The sequence below is a fragment of the Mus musculus genome, chromosome X, assembly GCF_000001635.26.
Source record: "Mus musculus strain C57BL/6J chromosome X, GRCm38.p6 C57BL/6J".
In the NCBI taxonomy this organism is placed as follows: Eukaryota; Metazoa; Chordata; class Mammalia; order Rodentia; family Muridae; genus Mus; species Mus musculus.
The window spans coordinates 14464620-14479407 of NC_000086.7; positions in this window are offsets into that span (position 1 = coordinate 14464620).

Consider the following 14788-nt stretch of genomic DNA (forward strand, 5'->3'; position numbering starts at 1 on the left):
CTTAGTTCATACACTATTATATTTAAGGATAAATGCACCTAAGTCCAAATATTTAGTTGACTTATATGTAATATGTAGAAATAGTGTATAGAACTCTTGTGATACCTATCAGAAGTGACCACAACCTTGGTGACTTAAAACAACAAAAATATTTTTCCCTTATAATTCTGAATGTCAGATTTTCAAATTCAGTTCTATTCACCCAAAACAAAGATATTGTCAGGGTTATGGTTTAATCTCTCTGGAATTCTAGGAGTGAATCTATTCCTTGCCTCGTCCAACTTTTAGGGGTTGCCAACACTCCTTTGTTCATAGACATATCACTTCAAACTATGCTTCTGTGCTCATAAGGCCTTCTGTTCTTATAGATGTGCCAAATAGCTCTTTGCCTCCCTTATATGTGGACACTTTCCAATAATTCGGGATAAAGGCCCTATGTCAAGATCAATAACCTAATCTTATATGCAAAGTCTTTAGCATCTAAAGTAACAATAATGGGTTCTGGAAATCAGGCTATGGACATTTAGCCTACTGCAAGCAGCCAAATTACAATTCAAGTAGAATTTGTGATGCATATAATGCACTTGTCTTTTCCTTATTTGAAGAAACTCACAACACTGAGAAAGACTTACCATGAAAAGATTGACTGAACAGGTAATATAAGTGAATATTGAAATGATATCTGGCAAAGAGGATGCTAGTGACTCCACAATGTGGTCTGAGACAGAAAGTTCATCAGTTATGGCTGTTGGAAAATATTGAAAGGAACCGTACGTAACTTTTGGTAGCTCTGGAAATAATTGATTCATTTAAACAACTCTAGCAAACAAGTGCAGCTTAGTCTTCTTTCAGGTCTCCCAACAACCAAAGTGGGGACTGTCTCTGAATCTGTCCTCTGCCTATGGATCCATTCTCCTAATTTGGCCACCTTTTCTGGCCTCAGTGGGAGAAGATAATCCTAGTCCTGCTGTGACTTGATGTGCTAGGGTGGGGTGCTAGGGGGTCCTCCTGCTTCTTAGAGGAGAAGGGGAGGGGGTGGGGGAAGAAGCTGTGTGAGGTAGGTACTGGGAGGAAAAGAAGGCTTATATTGAGAAGTAAAGTGAATAAATAAATAAGTTGATGAAAAAATTTACATTGAAATCTATGAAGTGTTTGGAAAAAGTAACACCATTGTATGGGCGTTATTTCCTTTCTTCCTGGTTTAAATTCTAGCAGTGCAGAATGTGTTAACTAAGCACATATTGCATACAGAGTTCATAAAAAGTGTTTTTTTGTTCCTTTGTCAGTATAATACAAACTACACTAGAGGGAAATGAATAAATGCAGAATCAGTGTTTCCAATTGCATTAGCTGGAAGCAAAGCAGGACAGTGAAAAGAAAACAGAAATGACACTTAAAAATAAATGCTTGAGTGACTTCCAGCCCATCTGATCCTTATTTCCTCAAGCACTGATCATTTGCTGTCCCAGCTGAAATGGATGACTTCTGTCTTGCTGGTGCTTACACACATGTACATTTGTTTATTCTCCGAAGGTGATTCTTCATCATGAGGTATTGGAAACAGATTCTCCAGGGAAAACATCTGTTCAGCTGTGATGCTAGCATCTGCTGTGTTAGGTGTGCTCAGGAAAACCACTTTATACTGGTGGCCCAGGGACCAGAATTCTGCAAATAGACATGGTACCAAAGATAGATGAGACACATCTTTGTTCCATGGCTCCTGCAAAATTGGGAGCAATATTCAGAGGTCTGGCTCACTTCTGTCTGTTCCAAGCACAAAGCACATAAATGGGATGACCCTGAGTCACTTTTAGGCAGAGCTCCCTTAGCAAAAGGCCCTCAAGGCCAGATAGACTTGCCTGTGCATTACAGTTTCATCACTAGATCATTCTCTGTTGCACGTTGGTGATCTGAGATCTTGGAATCAGCCTAGTGTCTAACAGATGTAATGTAAATATTAGGAACATGAACACTGCAGTGTGTTTCAGATTCTTAAACCTGCCATTGACTGGGTGGGTTTGGGAAAGTTCATTACTATTTCTGAACTTCTATTTTCATCACGTATAAAATACCAACAGTTATCATTTTCAGTAGGTATATTGTAATGTGTTACTGTTTGCTTTCCTTTCTATTTAGGTGTTTCTGAGTATGAGAGTTGTTGTTTTCCATTAGATATGAAAAAAAAAAAGATCACTATCCTCTTCCTTTCTTTCTGGGACTACTCAAGGTGTATTTAAGTTAGACTGTTTGACACCAACCCAGAGGTCACTGGCTTCATCCATTTTTTTTTAATATTAACTTTAAAATTACATTTTGTATGTTCTATGAGGACATATGGCTACATGAGTGTGTGTGTGTGTGTCTATGTGTGTGTGTGTGTATGTGTCTGTGTGTCTGTGTGTCTGTGTGCATGCATGTGTGCTTGCCCCACTGCCCACTGTGCATGTATAGTGGTCAGAGGACAACTTTTAGGAATCTGTTGTTTCTTCTTACCATTTAGGTTCTAGGGATTGAACGCAGGTTATCAGACTTGGTGGCAGGCTCTCTTAGCCAATGAGCCATCTTTCTGGTTCTTCATCTTTGTTGATGTTGTTTTTAATTCATTCTATTTCATCCTGGGTGATTTTAATCTTCAGTTATACTAATCTGTTATTCTGGTGGTAACAATCTGCTATAAAAGGCATTCAGCAATTTAAGATTTTTTTATGTTGAATATTCTCAATTCTAGAATTTGGTTTTGGATATATTTTAGAGTTTAAGATTTTCTACTAAAGCCTAAAGTCTTATGCTATTTTTTACCCATTTTTTTTGTAAATTTCCTAACACACATCATAGGAATTTTAGAAACCCTGTCTTTAATTCCAATATCTGGATAGTCTGAGTTTTATAGATGCTTTTACTACCTTACACATCTAGAAATTTTAATGTAAATGTCCATTTAAAAGATTCTTCATTCTCATGTCTTTTTCTGAAGAGTGTTCAGCAGGTAGTCAAGCCTATTGGTGAATAACCTTGATCTTTTGGAGACTTAGATTTAGGATTCATTAAGGCAGATCTATTTTAACTGTGCCTTTGTTGTTGGATAAATCCCTTAATCCTGGCCTTTGGTGTGATTAGGATATCTGACCATGATGGCAATACAATGGGGTCTGTGAGGTGTTTATCAGGTAGGGACTTTTAGCTTGAGAGTACATAAACAAAATTATCTGCCCTGAAGCAAGTGATTGTCAACTTTTTGTTTTGTTTTGTTTTGTTTTGTTTCCTATAAGCACTACTTTTTTCTTCTGAGTTATTTGGAATCTCACTCACCCCATGTGTTGCAGTTCTAGACTCACACAAATTTGAAGACTGTGCATATACAGTTTCTATGTCTTCCTTCTCTTTTCTGGAAGTTGCTCCTCTTCAGTTGCTCTGTCAGGTCCAAATTGTGTCCTCTAAGTCTTCAGGTCAATAAATCTCAAAGCTTTCTGCTCTAGTCATAGTCTAGAGATTTCTGAAAAATGAGGGGTGCCCTAAGTAAAGACATATGGATGTGTATCTTAGTGTGATCAACATATTGATGAGTATCTTAGTGTGATAAAATTCCAGTGTCTTCCTAATTTTGGGGTCACTATTGATTGCCTACAGATAGTTACTTTATATGTTTTTCAGAGCTTGCTGCTGTTACCAGCAGAATGTTTGATCCAATATCAGATACCACTATAAGTACAGAGCCTCTTTGAGAATCTAGGATGGTAAATGCATGAAGCTGGATTGCTTATAGGCACAGTTTCTAATACTGAGATTCTTATTTATCTTGTTACCTTGGCTAGCCGTCGCCAATGGCCAGCTGTTCTCTGCTTGACTCATGTATCCAACAATACATAGTGGCAATATTTTTTGGCACAAAATGAGCTTTCAGAAATGATGCTTATAAAGTAGTGTGTATGATTTTTATTACTGATCAGCCATTATGAGAGTAGTTAGGCAAGTATTATAAACATACAATATGCTCATTGAATGCTCTGAAGTCCAGTAAATACACCAATCTGGAACAAATGTTTGGGCTAGATAGGTTTGAGTTTTAAGCAGCTGACTTAACTTTAGAGTCTCCATTCCCTTATCTTTAAAGACAGAAGAGTATCATTCAGTGTCATTGTGAAAATCAAATAAGCTTATCATGTGACTTCCCATTGAAACACAATTTCAAATTTTCATGAAAAAAATTAACCATCATCATACTGTTTTTAGAACATCAAGCTAGCAAATTGAGAATACATTTTCTCTGAAACACTGATTTTCAGAGTATAATCAGCAGCTATACTGAAACTTAGTTATGTGAGGTTGCTTGCTAATAGGGGAGATTTAGGGCTTTTGCCTCAGAACAACTTAAACCAATATTGACAGGGGTGTGGCTCCAGAATATCTATTTTAAATGCCCTGTAGGTAACAACTCCCATGCTCACCAAATTCTAAGTCTCCTAGAAAGTTGACAGGCAGGAATAACTTTCTGAAGGGAGGGTTAGAGAGACTGAAATACTTTGAACTCCATCTCGCCTTTCAGAAGTCCAGATTGTATTGCCTTCCTGGCATTGAGGCCTGGAAGCTCATAACTTAAGATGGGAACTGAAAAGTTTTAGTGATTCTTAAGTGTTTGCCTGGAGGGCAATCAGCAGAGTGATTAAAGCACCAGGGGTTGTAATTCATCCTTCAAATCTGTGGTTAAGACACTCTGCCACATAACTTCTCACCTGTAAAGTACTCCACAGCTCTTAAATCATGCTCTGCTAGGTGGAATTAGAAGCTTCCTAGAAGAATGGGTATTGTTTTGAACCTGCATTTCTCTTGCTTTCAATAAATGTGTTATAAAATTCCATTTTGTAATATTATTTCCTTTTTAATTGTAGAACACTGAAAGTGTTTTTAATAGCTGATTTCATAGGGCACCCAGGCTTAAGGTAAATAGAGTAATTAGTAGGATTACACGTTTTAAACAGTTTATTTTAATTTCATGTATGTATGTAATGTATATGTATATTTGTATGTCTATGTGACTGTATACAGCCTGACAGGTCCAGAAGAGGGTGTGGATCTCCTGGAGCTGGTGATACAGGAAGTTGTAAGATATCCATGGTGTGTCCTATGAACCAAACTCAGGTACTCTGGAAAAGCAGCAACTACACTTAATAACAGCCACCTCTATCATCCTATATTCGATTTATTTATTTATTTATTTATTTACTATATGAGGTGTATATGTGTACATGCAAATACATCTACAAGCTAAAGGTACCACCTCTAAGGAGCGATCCACTGCTTTTTTATTCCCTCCAATTTTTTATTAGGTATTTACTTCATTTACATTTCAAATGCTATCCCCAAAGCTCCCTATACCCTCTCCGCACCAGGCTCCCCAACCCATTTACTCCCACTTCTTGGCCATGGCATTCCCCTGTACTGGGGCATATAAAGTTTGCAAGACCAAGGGGCCTATCATCCAAATTATAGCTGACTAGGCCAACTTCTGCTACATATGCAGCTAGGGACACAAGCTCTGGGGGGTACAGATGAGTTCATATTGTTGTTCCACCTATAGGGTTGTAGACCCGTTCAGCACCTTGGGTACATTCTCTAGCTCCTCCATTGGGGGCTATGTGTTCCATCCAATAGCTGATTGTGAGCATCCACTTCTGTGTTTGCCAGGCACTTTCATAGCCTCACAAGACACAGCTATATCAGGGTCCTTTCAGCAAAATCTTGCTGGGGTATGCAATATTATCTGCCTTTGGTGGCTAATTATGGGAAGGACCCCTGGGGGATGCAGTCTCTAGATGGTCCATCCTTTCATCTCAGCTCCAAACTTTGTCTCTGTAACTCCTTCCATGGGTATTTTGTTCCCAAATCTAAGGAGGGGTGAAGTGTCCACACTTTGGTCTTCCTTCTTCTTGAGTTTCATATGTTTGGCAAATTGTATCTTGGGTATTCTAAGTTTCTGGGATAATATCCACTTATCAGTGAGTGCATATCATGTGAGTTCTTTTGTGACTGGGTTACCTCACTCAGGATGATACCCTCCAGATCCATCCATTTGCCTAGGAATTTCACAAATTCATTGTTTGTAATAGCTGAATAATAATCCATTGTGTAAATTTACCACATTTTCTGTATCCATTCCTCTGTTGAGGGGCATCTGGGTTCTTTCCAGCTTCTGGATATTATAAATAAGGCTGCTATGAACATAGTGGAGCATGTGTTCTTATTACCAGTTGGAACATCTTCTGGATATAAGCCAAGGAGAGGTATTGCTGGACCCTCCAGTAATACTATATCCAATTTTCTGAGGAACCTCCAGACTGACTTACAGAGTGGTTGTACAAGCTTGCAATACCATCAACAATGGAGGAGTGTTCCTCTTTCTCCACATCCTCCCCAGCATCTGCTGTCACCTGAATTTTTGATCTTAGCCATTCTGACTGGTGTGAGGTGGAATCTCAGGGTTGTTTTGATTTGCATTTTTCTGATGATTAAGGATGTTGAACATTTTGTCAGGTGCTTCTCAGCTATTCGATATTCCTCAGTTGAGAATCCTTTGTTAAGCTCTGAGCCCCAATTTTAATGGGGTTATTTGATTTTCTAGAGTCCACATTCTTGAGTTCTTTATATATATTGGATATTAGTCCCCTATCTCATTTAGGATTGGTAAATATTCTTTCCCAATATGTTGGTGGCCTTTTTGTCTTATTGACAGTATCTTTTGCCTTAGAGAAGCTTTGCAATTTTATGAGGTTTCATTTGTCAATTCTCGATCTTACAGCACAAGCCATTGCTGTTCTATTCAGGAATTTTCCCCCTGTGCCCATATCTTTGAGGCTTTTCCCCAATTTCTCCTCTATAAGTTTCAGTGTCTCTGGTTTTATGTGGAGTTCTTTGAACCACATAGACTTGACCTTAGTAAAAGGAGAAAGGAATGGATCAATTTGAATTCTTCTACATGATAACTGCCAGTTTTGCTAGCATCATTTGTTGAAAATGCTGTTATTTTTCCACTGGATGGTTTTAGCTCCCTTGTCAAAGATCAAGTGACCATAGGTGTGTGGGTTCATTTCTGGGTCTTCAATTTTATTCCATTGGTCTACTTGTCTGTTGCTATACCAGTACCATTCAGTTTTTATCACAATTGCTCTGTAGTACAGCTTTAGGTCAGACATGGTGATTCCACCAGAGATTCTTTTATCATTGTGAAGAGTTTTTGCTATCTGAGGTTTTTTGTTACTACAGATGAATTTGAAAATTACCCTTTCTGATTCGTTGAAGAATTGAGTTGGAATTTTGATGGGGATTGCATTGAATCTGTAGATTGCTTTGGGCAAGATAGCCATTTTCACTATACTGATCCTGCCAATCCATGAGCATGGGAGATCTTTCCATCTTCTGAGATCTTCTTGATTTCTTTCTTCAGAGACTTGAAGTTCTTATCATACAGATCTTTCACTTCCTTAGTCACACCAAGGTATTTTATATTATTTGTGACTATTGTGAAAGATGTTTCCCTAATTTCTTTCTCAGACTGTTTATCCTTTGAGTAGAGAAAGGACATTGATTTGTTTGAGTTAATTTTATATCCAGTTACTGCACTGAAGCTATTTATCAGGTTTAGGAGTTCTCTGGTGGAACTTTTGGGGTCACTTATATATACTATCATAACATCTGCAAATAGTGATATTTTGACTTCTTCCTTTCCAATTTGTATCCCCTTGACCTTGTTTTGTTGTCTAATAGCTCTGGCTAGGACTTCAAATACTATATTGAATGGGCATGAAGAAAGTGGGCAGCCTTGTCTAGTCCCTGATTTTAGTGGGATTGCTTCAAGTTTCTCTCCATTTACTTTCATGTTGACTACTGGTTTGCTGTAGATTGCTTTTATCATGTTTAGGTATGGGCCTTGAATTTCTGATCTTTCCAAGACTTTTATCATGAAGGGGTGCTAGATTTTGTCAAATGTTTTCTCTGAGTCTAACGAGATGATCATGTGGTTTTTGTCTTTGTTTATATAATGGTTTACGTTGATGTATTTCCGTATATTAAACCATCCCTGCATCCCTGGAATAAAACCTAATTGATCAGGGTAGATTATTGTTTTAATGTGTTCTTGGATTCGGTTAGCGAGAATTTTATTGAGTATTTTTACATCGATATACATAAGGGAAATTGGTCTGAAGTTCTCTATCTTTGTTGGGTCTTTCTGTGGTTTAGGTGTCAGAGTAATTATGACTTCATAAAATGATTTGGGTAGAGTACCTTCTACTTCTATTTTGTGAAATAGGTCATGCAGAACTGGAATTAGATCTGCTCTTGACCAGCAAGAATGACAGGACCACCAGTTCTTCTAACAGCAGTTTATTCAGCAAGCTTCAATCTTCATCTCACTCCCTCTTAATCTCTCTCCCCAGAACCCCGGGCCTCTCACTCTTATATACTCTCAGCCCCCATCCACTCACGGCAGGCTACATCACCTCACCAGTCACTCGGCTTCAGCCAATCAGGGCGGCAGGGGTGTGTCTCCATCAAATATAGACTTGTTTACACCACCAGCTCTGCATCCTGCAGGCGCCATCTTTAAGGTGCAGCTGGGGTAGCCTAAGGGGAAGGCTACAGCCTCCTATGTTTAGATATCAGCCTTGAATTCCTGATATTTCCAAGACTTTTGTCATGAATGGGTGTTGGATTTTGTCAAATGCTTTCTCAGCATCTAAGGAGATGATCATGTGGTTTTTATCTTTGAGTTTGTTTATATAGTGGATTATGTTGATGGATTTCCGTATATTAAACCATCCCTGCATCCCTGGAATGATGTCTACTTGGTCAGGATGGATGATTGATTGGGTATGTTCTTGAATTCGGTAAGCGAGAGAATTTTATTGAGTGTTTTTGCGTCAATATTCATAAGGGAAATTGGTCTGAAGTTCTCTATCTCTGTTGGGTCTTTATGTGGTTTAGGTATCAGAGTAATAGTGACTTCATAGAATAAATTGGGCAGAGTACCTTCTGTTTCTATTTTGTGGAATAGTTTGAGAAGAACTGGAATTGGGTCTTCTTTGAAGGTCTGATAGAACTCTGCACTAAACCCATCTTGTGAAGAGCTGTGCAGCGAGCAATCGTGTGTGTGCTGTGAGCAATCGCCATTATAAGATGGTGCTGGCTTCCACTGCGCCTAACTAGTAAACAAGCCTTATGCACAAGTACAAGAGTGAACTCACGCCTAGTCACTGCCCATCTCACGGTGTAGTAATGGGGTGATGGGCGAGCAATGAATCAGGAGCTGTCACGCCACATCAGGTGCTGAAATGTCACGCTGCGGGCTATATAAGCAGACCCATTTTCCCGATTCAGGGTCTTCCCTCCTGATAAGTAAGCAATAAAAGCTTTGCCGCAGAAGATTCCGGTGGTTGCGTCTTTCTTGCCGGTCGAGTGGGACGCAATGCAATACCATCTGGTCTTGGGCTTTATTTGGTTGGGAGACTATTAATGACTGCTTCTATTTCTTTAGGAGATATTTGACTGTTTAGATGATTAACTTGATCCTGGTTTAACTTTGGTACCTGGTATCTGTCTAGAAACTTGTCCATTCCATCCAGATTCTCCAATTTTGTTGAGTATAGCCTTTTGTAGTAGGATCTGATTGTGTTTTGGATTTCCTCAGGATCTGTTGTTATGTCTCCCTTTTCATTTCTGATTTTGTTAATTCGGATGCTGTCCCTGTGCCCTCTAGTGAGTCTAGCTAAGGGTTTATCTATCTTGTTGATTTTCTCAAAATCCAGCTCCTGGTTTGGTTGATTCTTTGAATAGTTCTTTCTGTTTTCACTTGGTTGATTTCAGCCCTGGGTTTGATTATTTACTGCTGTCTACTCCTCTTGTTTGAATTTTCTTCCTTTAATTCTAGAGCTTCTAGGTGTGCTGTCAGGCTGCTAGTGTATGCTCTCTCTAGTTTCTTTTTGGAGGCACTCAGGGCCATGAGTTTTCCTATCAGGTATGCTTTCATTGTGTCCCATAAGTTTGGGTATATTCTGGCTTCATTTTTATTAAACTCTAAAAAGTCTTTAATTTCTTTCTTTATTTCTTCCTTGACCAAGGTGTCGTTGAGGAGAGTGTTGTTCATTTTCCACGTGATTGTGGCTTTGTATTATTTATGTTGTCATTGAAGATCAGCCTTAGTCCATGGTAATCTGATAGGATGCATAGGACAATTTCAATATTTTTGTATCTGTTGTGGCCTGTTTTGTGACCAATTATATGGTCAGTTTTGGAGAAGGTACCATGAGGTGCTGAGAAGAAGGAATTTCCTTTTGTTTTAGGATAAAATGTTTTGTAGATATCTGTTAAATCCATTTGTTTAATAACTTCTGTTAGTTTCACTGTGTCTCTGTTTAGTTTCTGTTTCCTGGATCTGTCCATTGATGAGAGTGGGGTGTTGAAGTCTCCCACTATTATTGTGTGCGGTGCAATGTCTGCTTTGAGCTTTACTAAAGTTTCTTTAATGAATGTGAACGCCCTTGCATTTGGAGCATCAATATTCAGAAGTTAGAGTTCATCTTGGAAGTTTTCTTCCACTGTTTTTTGTGTGTGAGAGAGAGCCTGGATCTCTTACAGGTTACAAATAAGAATCGATGGGCTAGCCAGCCAGCCCAGGGTTCCACATGTATTTATATCCCCAATAGTGAGATTATAACATCTAACACCATACTCAGGTATTATAAACTCAGGTTCTTGTATATTCAAGGCAAGCACTTGACTGACTGAACTGTATTCCTAGCCTGAGATTTGCATTTTTGAACAAATTATGACTCTATCTTTAGCAAACACATTTTAGAAAATAGAGCTAGGGTCAACCAATGTCAAAGGGAAAAGAATCAGAAGTGATGGCTCAGCAGCATACCCTTAGGTAGCTTATCACTCAATATGGATATACAGAATGAGTACATGGATAGATAAACTTGCAACCAATAGAGGGGGTAAGTATGTGTTTTCTTCTATGCATATCCTTTACTCAGAGTTTCTCTAATCTTTTCAACAGAATGTGATGGGTTGGAAAGTCTTCTCCAAGTACGAATCGGAGTAGTTGCATAATGGCTACCAGGCTGTGACAGCATCCTAGGTGATCTACTGGATCCTTGAAAGATATCTTCATCTTACCCTTTGCCTCAGAGTCCAGTCCTCATAATTTTCCACATTTTCAGCTTTCTTGCTTGTATTGAATTCCAGAGCACATCTTTTTTCTACTGTTCTCTATAGGGACTCCAAGGTATGGATGAGGAGTCAGAGCTAAAATCATGGAATGAATGAACCCTTTATATCTAGGGAAACTAGTTTAACACCCTCAGGAAACCTAACAGTTGCCTGCTCATGTATATTAATAATGATAATATGTATCTGATTGTTTGCCATTCACCTAGTTAAGAGAATTGATTTAAATTTTCAGACCATGGATGGAAAGCTGTAGAAATAGACCCTACTATGCAATTAATTAATTCTTAGTCCCTGCATGGGACTTGACAGTCCTCATAACTTGATTCAGCAATCCGTCTGAAATTCTGGGAGTTTCACTTAAATCACCTAAATCACTGTGTGGTATGCAGATCAGAGTTTTTGTTTTAAAGCTTACTTTTTATTGTGAGACTGTTGGAGACATGAATATAAACCCAGAGTCATCCAAAAAAACAAGAAAACGATGAAAATGTTTCTCAAACTGTATCCTTGATGAGCATAGCCTCATTGACACCTTGAATTTGGATTTCTCACTCCTAAGACTGTGAGAGAATGCATTTGTGTAGTGTTTGAGCATGAAGTTTATGGAAATTTGTTCCAGTGGACTCAGAAGCCCGATATTTTGCCTCGGTGCATGCTGCCCAGTCTGCCTTTCAATGGCCAAGCCTGTATCTTTTTTACTTGAGGCTTCCATTTCAGCAAGCTTGATCAATTTTAGTAGAAATTTATGCCTGTGTCAGATTTCTGCCACTTTGATAAAATACCTAACATAAACAACTTAAAGCAGAGGAGGCTGATTTTGTTTCAATATTTCAAAGTTCGTGGCTGGATGATGGTCTGTGTAAAGTAGTGTGTAGAGTGAAACTCATCATGGCAGCCAGGAGATGAAAGTGAAAGAGAACAGAACAAGAGTCCCTATTTCATTCAGTGACCTATTTTTCTTCTAGTAGTCCCCCACTTCCTAAAGGCCACCCTTATTTTTACTAATGTCAAACACCTGTGGCCAAGTCTTTTACCATTTGGGTCTTTGGAGGGTGTTCAGGGTTCAATCCAGAACAATGTCTCTTACTTTGGCAGCTCTCATGTAAGGCCTGGTGAGAAGAACCACTGTTAATAGACACCTGCCTCCTTTCTTCTAGACTGCGATAACATCAGGGACATGCTATGCTGAGTTTTAGAATTTGTTCCAGTGATGTATAATCTCCTTTAGCTTTGCATATTCTGTGCTGACATTTCTGTCTTCCACAGTTGAAAATGCCTCCCAATCCCCTAAAAGATTTATGTAGTCAACTAAAATACAGGCATACATTTTAGGCATGTATTCATCTCATGACGCCCAATTTTGAGAAATGCATCACTAGTTGACTTCTTTGTTGTATGAACAGCATAGGTGTATGTTCTAGTGATGTGATATTATAGGGGTTTTCCTGAACTGTTTTATTCAAGTTGTCTGAGCCTGGCCTTATACCAACAGAAATTTGCAGCAGTGAAAAAATGATTTCTGGTGAGATGTATTTATCTACAGATTTCTATCTTAAGGACTTCAAATCTCATTCAAATTTTGATATTTGATATATCACACATTTATTTTTATTCTTCCTTACAAAAGTATATTTGAATAGTAACTAAGATATCATAATTAATGTTCCAGATACTATATTTCTGCTTTCCCATGCTGTGTTTTCCACTGGTATGCTCTTCCCTTTCTTGATGCCTGTTTTTGATTTGGGCATCTCTAGCCATCCTTTGGGTTCATTTAAAGAAGCAAACTATAAATCTCCAAGTGGAATAAAAGATAAATATTTTCTTTTATAATACTTTTCACTAGATGAAAACGCTGGTCTTATATTTAAAAAGTTCTGTGATGAGCGGTTGCTTATTGGTGTTTGTTTTAAATGGATAGGGGACTTGTCTCCAGATGTTGATAAAAAGACTTGAAGTCTCTAACTTTATTGGTCTTCTTTTTAAAACCCTCTTCTCAAAACTCTGAGGCTGTGGACTAAAGGTGAAGTAAACAGGCTTATAAATGAAGGGCAATAAGCTTTATAGAATTGCTTTAAATGAACAGGTTTTAACGCAAGTGAGCCTCAGGGCAGCTAAAATGGTTTAACCTCAGAATTACCGGAAAACAACTGAACAGCCTGTTCCCTGTAGAAGAAATTACGTTTCTGACCTTTTAAAACTGCACTGCCCACACTGATGACTTTTTTTCTTAAGAAAATGTAGGAAATGATGACAAGTTTTGAGTCTGCTAAAGAAGAGGCCATGGAAAGCCTGCTGAAGTTACACAATTAAGAAATGATTATTTTCGTCCCTCTCCAAGTAACAGACTGCCTTTAAATTCATATTGCTTGTTTCTTTACAAAATTCTTTGGGGCCTGTGCTTGTATCAAGAAATCTTTATTGAAAATTCCTGAGATCTTCAGAACATTTATTGTCAAAAACGCCATTCACTAGAAAAAATATGAGCAAAGTTTATATTAATATCACTAGATAGTGTGTTAACTTTAATCTTTAATAAAAAATTTACAGAGTGTAACAACAGGCAAGTGATAATGTTTGAACCGAATGCTCATTTCTGTTTCTCTATAGCAGGAGATAAAGCATTTTTCTGAACAGGAGGGCATTTGCTGACATTGGGGATTTGTATGTAATTTTAAATGGGCTTGAAAAGTACAAAATCTCAGAGACAAATATCGTGTAAGAAAATTAAACTGAGATATTTGGTATTGGGGTATGAGTTCTGGAAATAAGGAACTGATTGGCCTGAAGTTGAAACCTAAGTTAAGATTCAATTATTGCGTTTGCTTCTGAAAGATGAAAAAATCCCATCATTTAGGTTTCTTCAAAACTGAAGGTGCAAATAAGTTTCCAGTAGATGTTATGGGTTGAATTTAAAGCACCAAAAAGTACTTTACTAATAACTTTTATGTATTTTATTGCTTTTAGCAACAACCAGTTTAGATGTAACCAAAACATAAAAGAAAACCAGAAGTTACTTTGCTGCAAAAATGTTTATTTCACATAACTTCTTTCACGTTGACACTAATCTATTATAAGAAGGCCTCTGCCAACAACCTTGCCATGAATTTCAATGGCTTCTTTTGACATTTCTGATACAGTTTCAGTTGTAAGGACAGGACATATCTTTCCAATTATTCTCAAGAACGGTGGGTCTTATAGTACTGGCAACCAAATAATCTGCAGAGCATTTGGCAATGCATTACGTGGCATTCTTACACAGATCTGTTTAATTGGGTTGCTTGTTCTTAGTAGGACCCTGACATGCAAACATGCCTTTCCTGAGGGGGTTTATGGGCACTGCTAGCGTGTGTATGTAAAGCAGTACCAGCAGGCATGACAGTGTGTTCAGAGTAAAGTGATGCAGAAAGAATTGGGGAGCTCAGTAATCTAGATTCCCAGATATTGACTGTACAAGCAAGATTATTAGCTTACCAGGTTTTGTGTGTTAATCAGAACTCTCCTGTATTTGTGTGCAAAACACAAGGCTCCTGGGTGCCATTTCATATTCACCAGCACAAAGGAG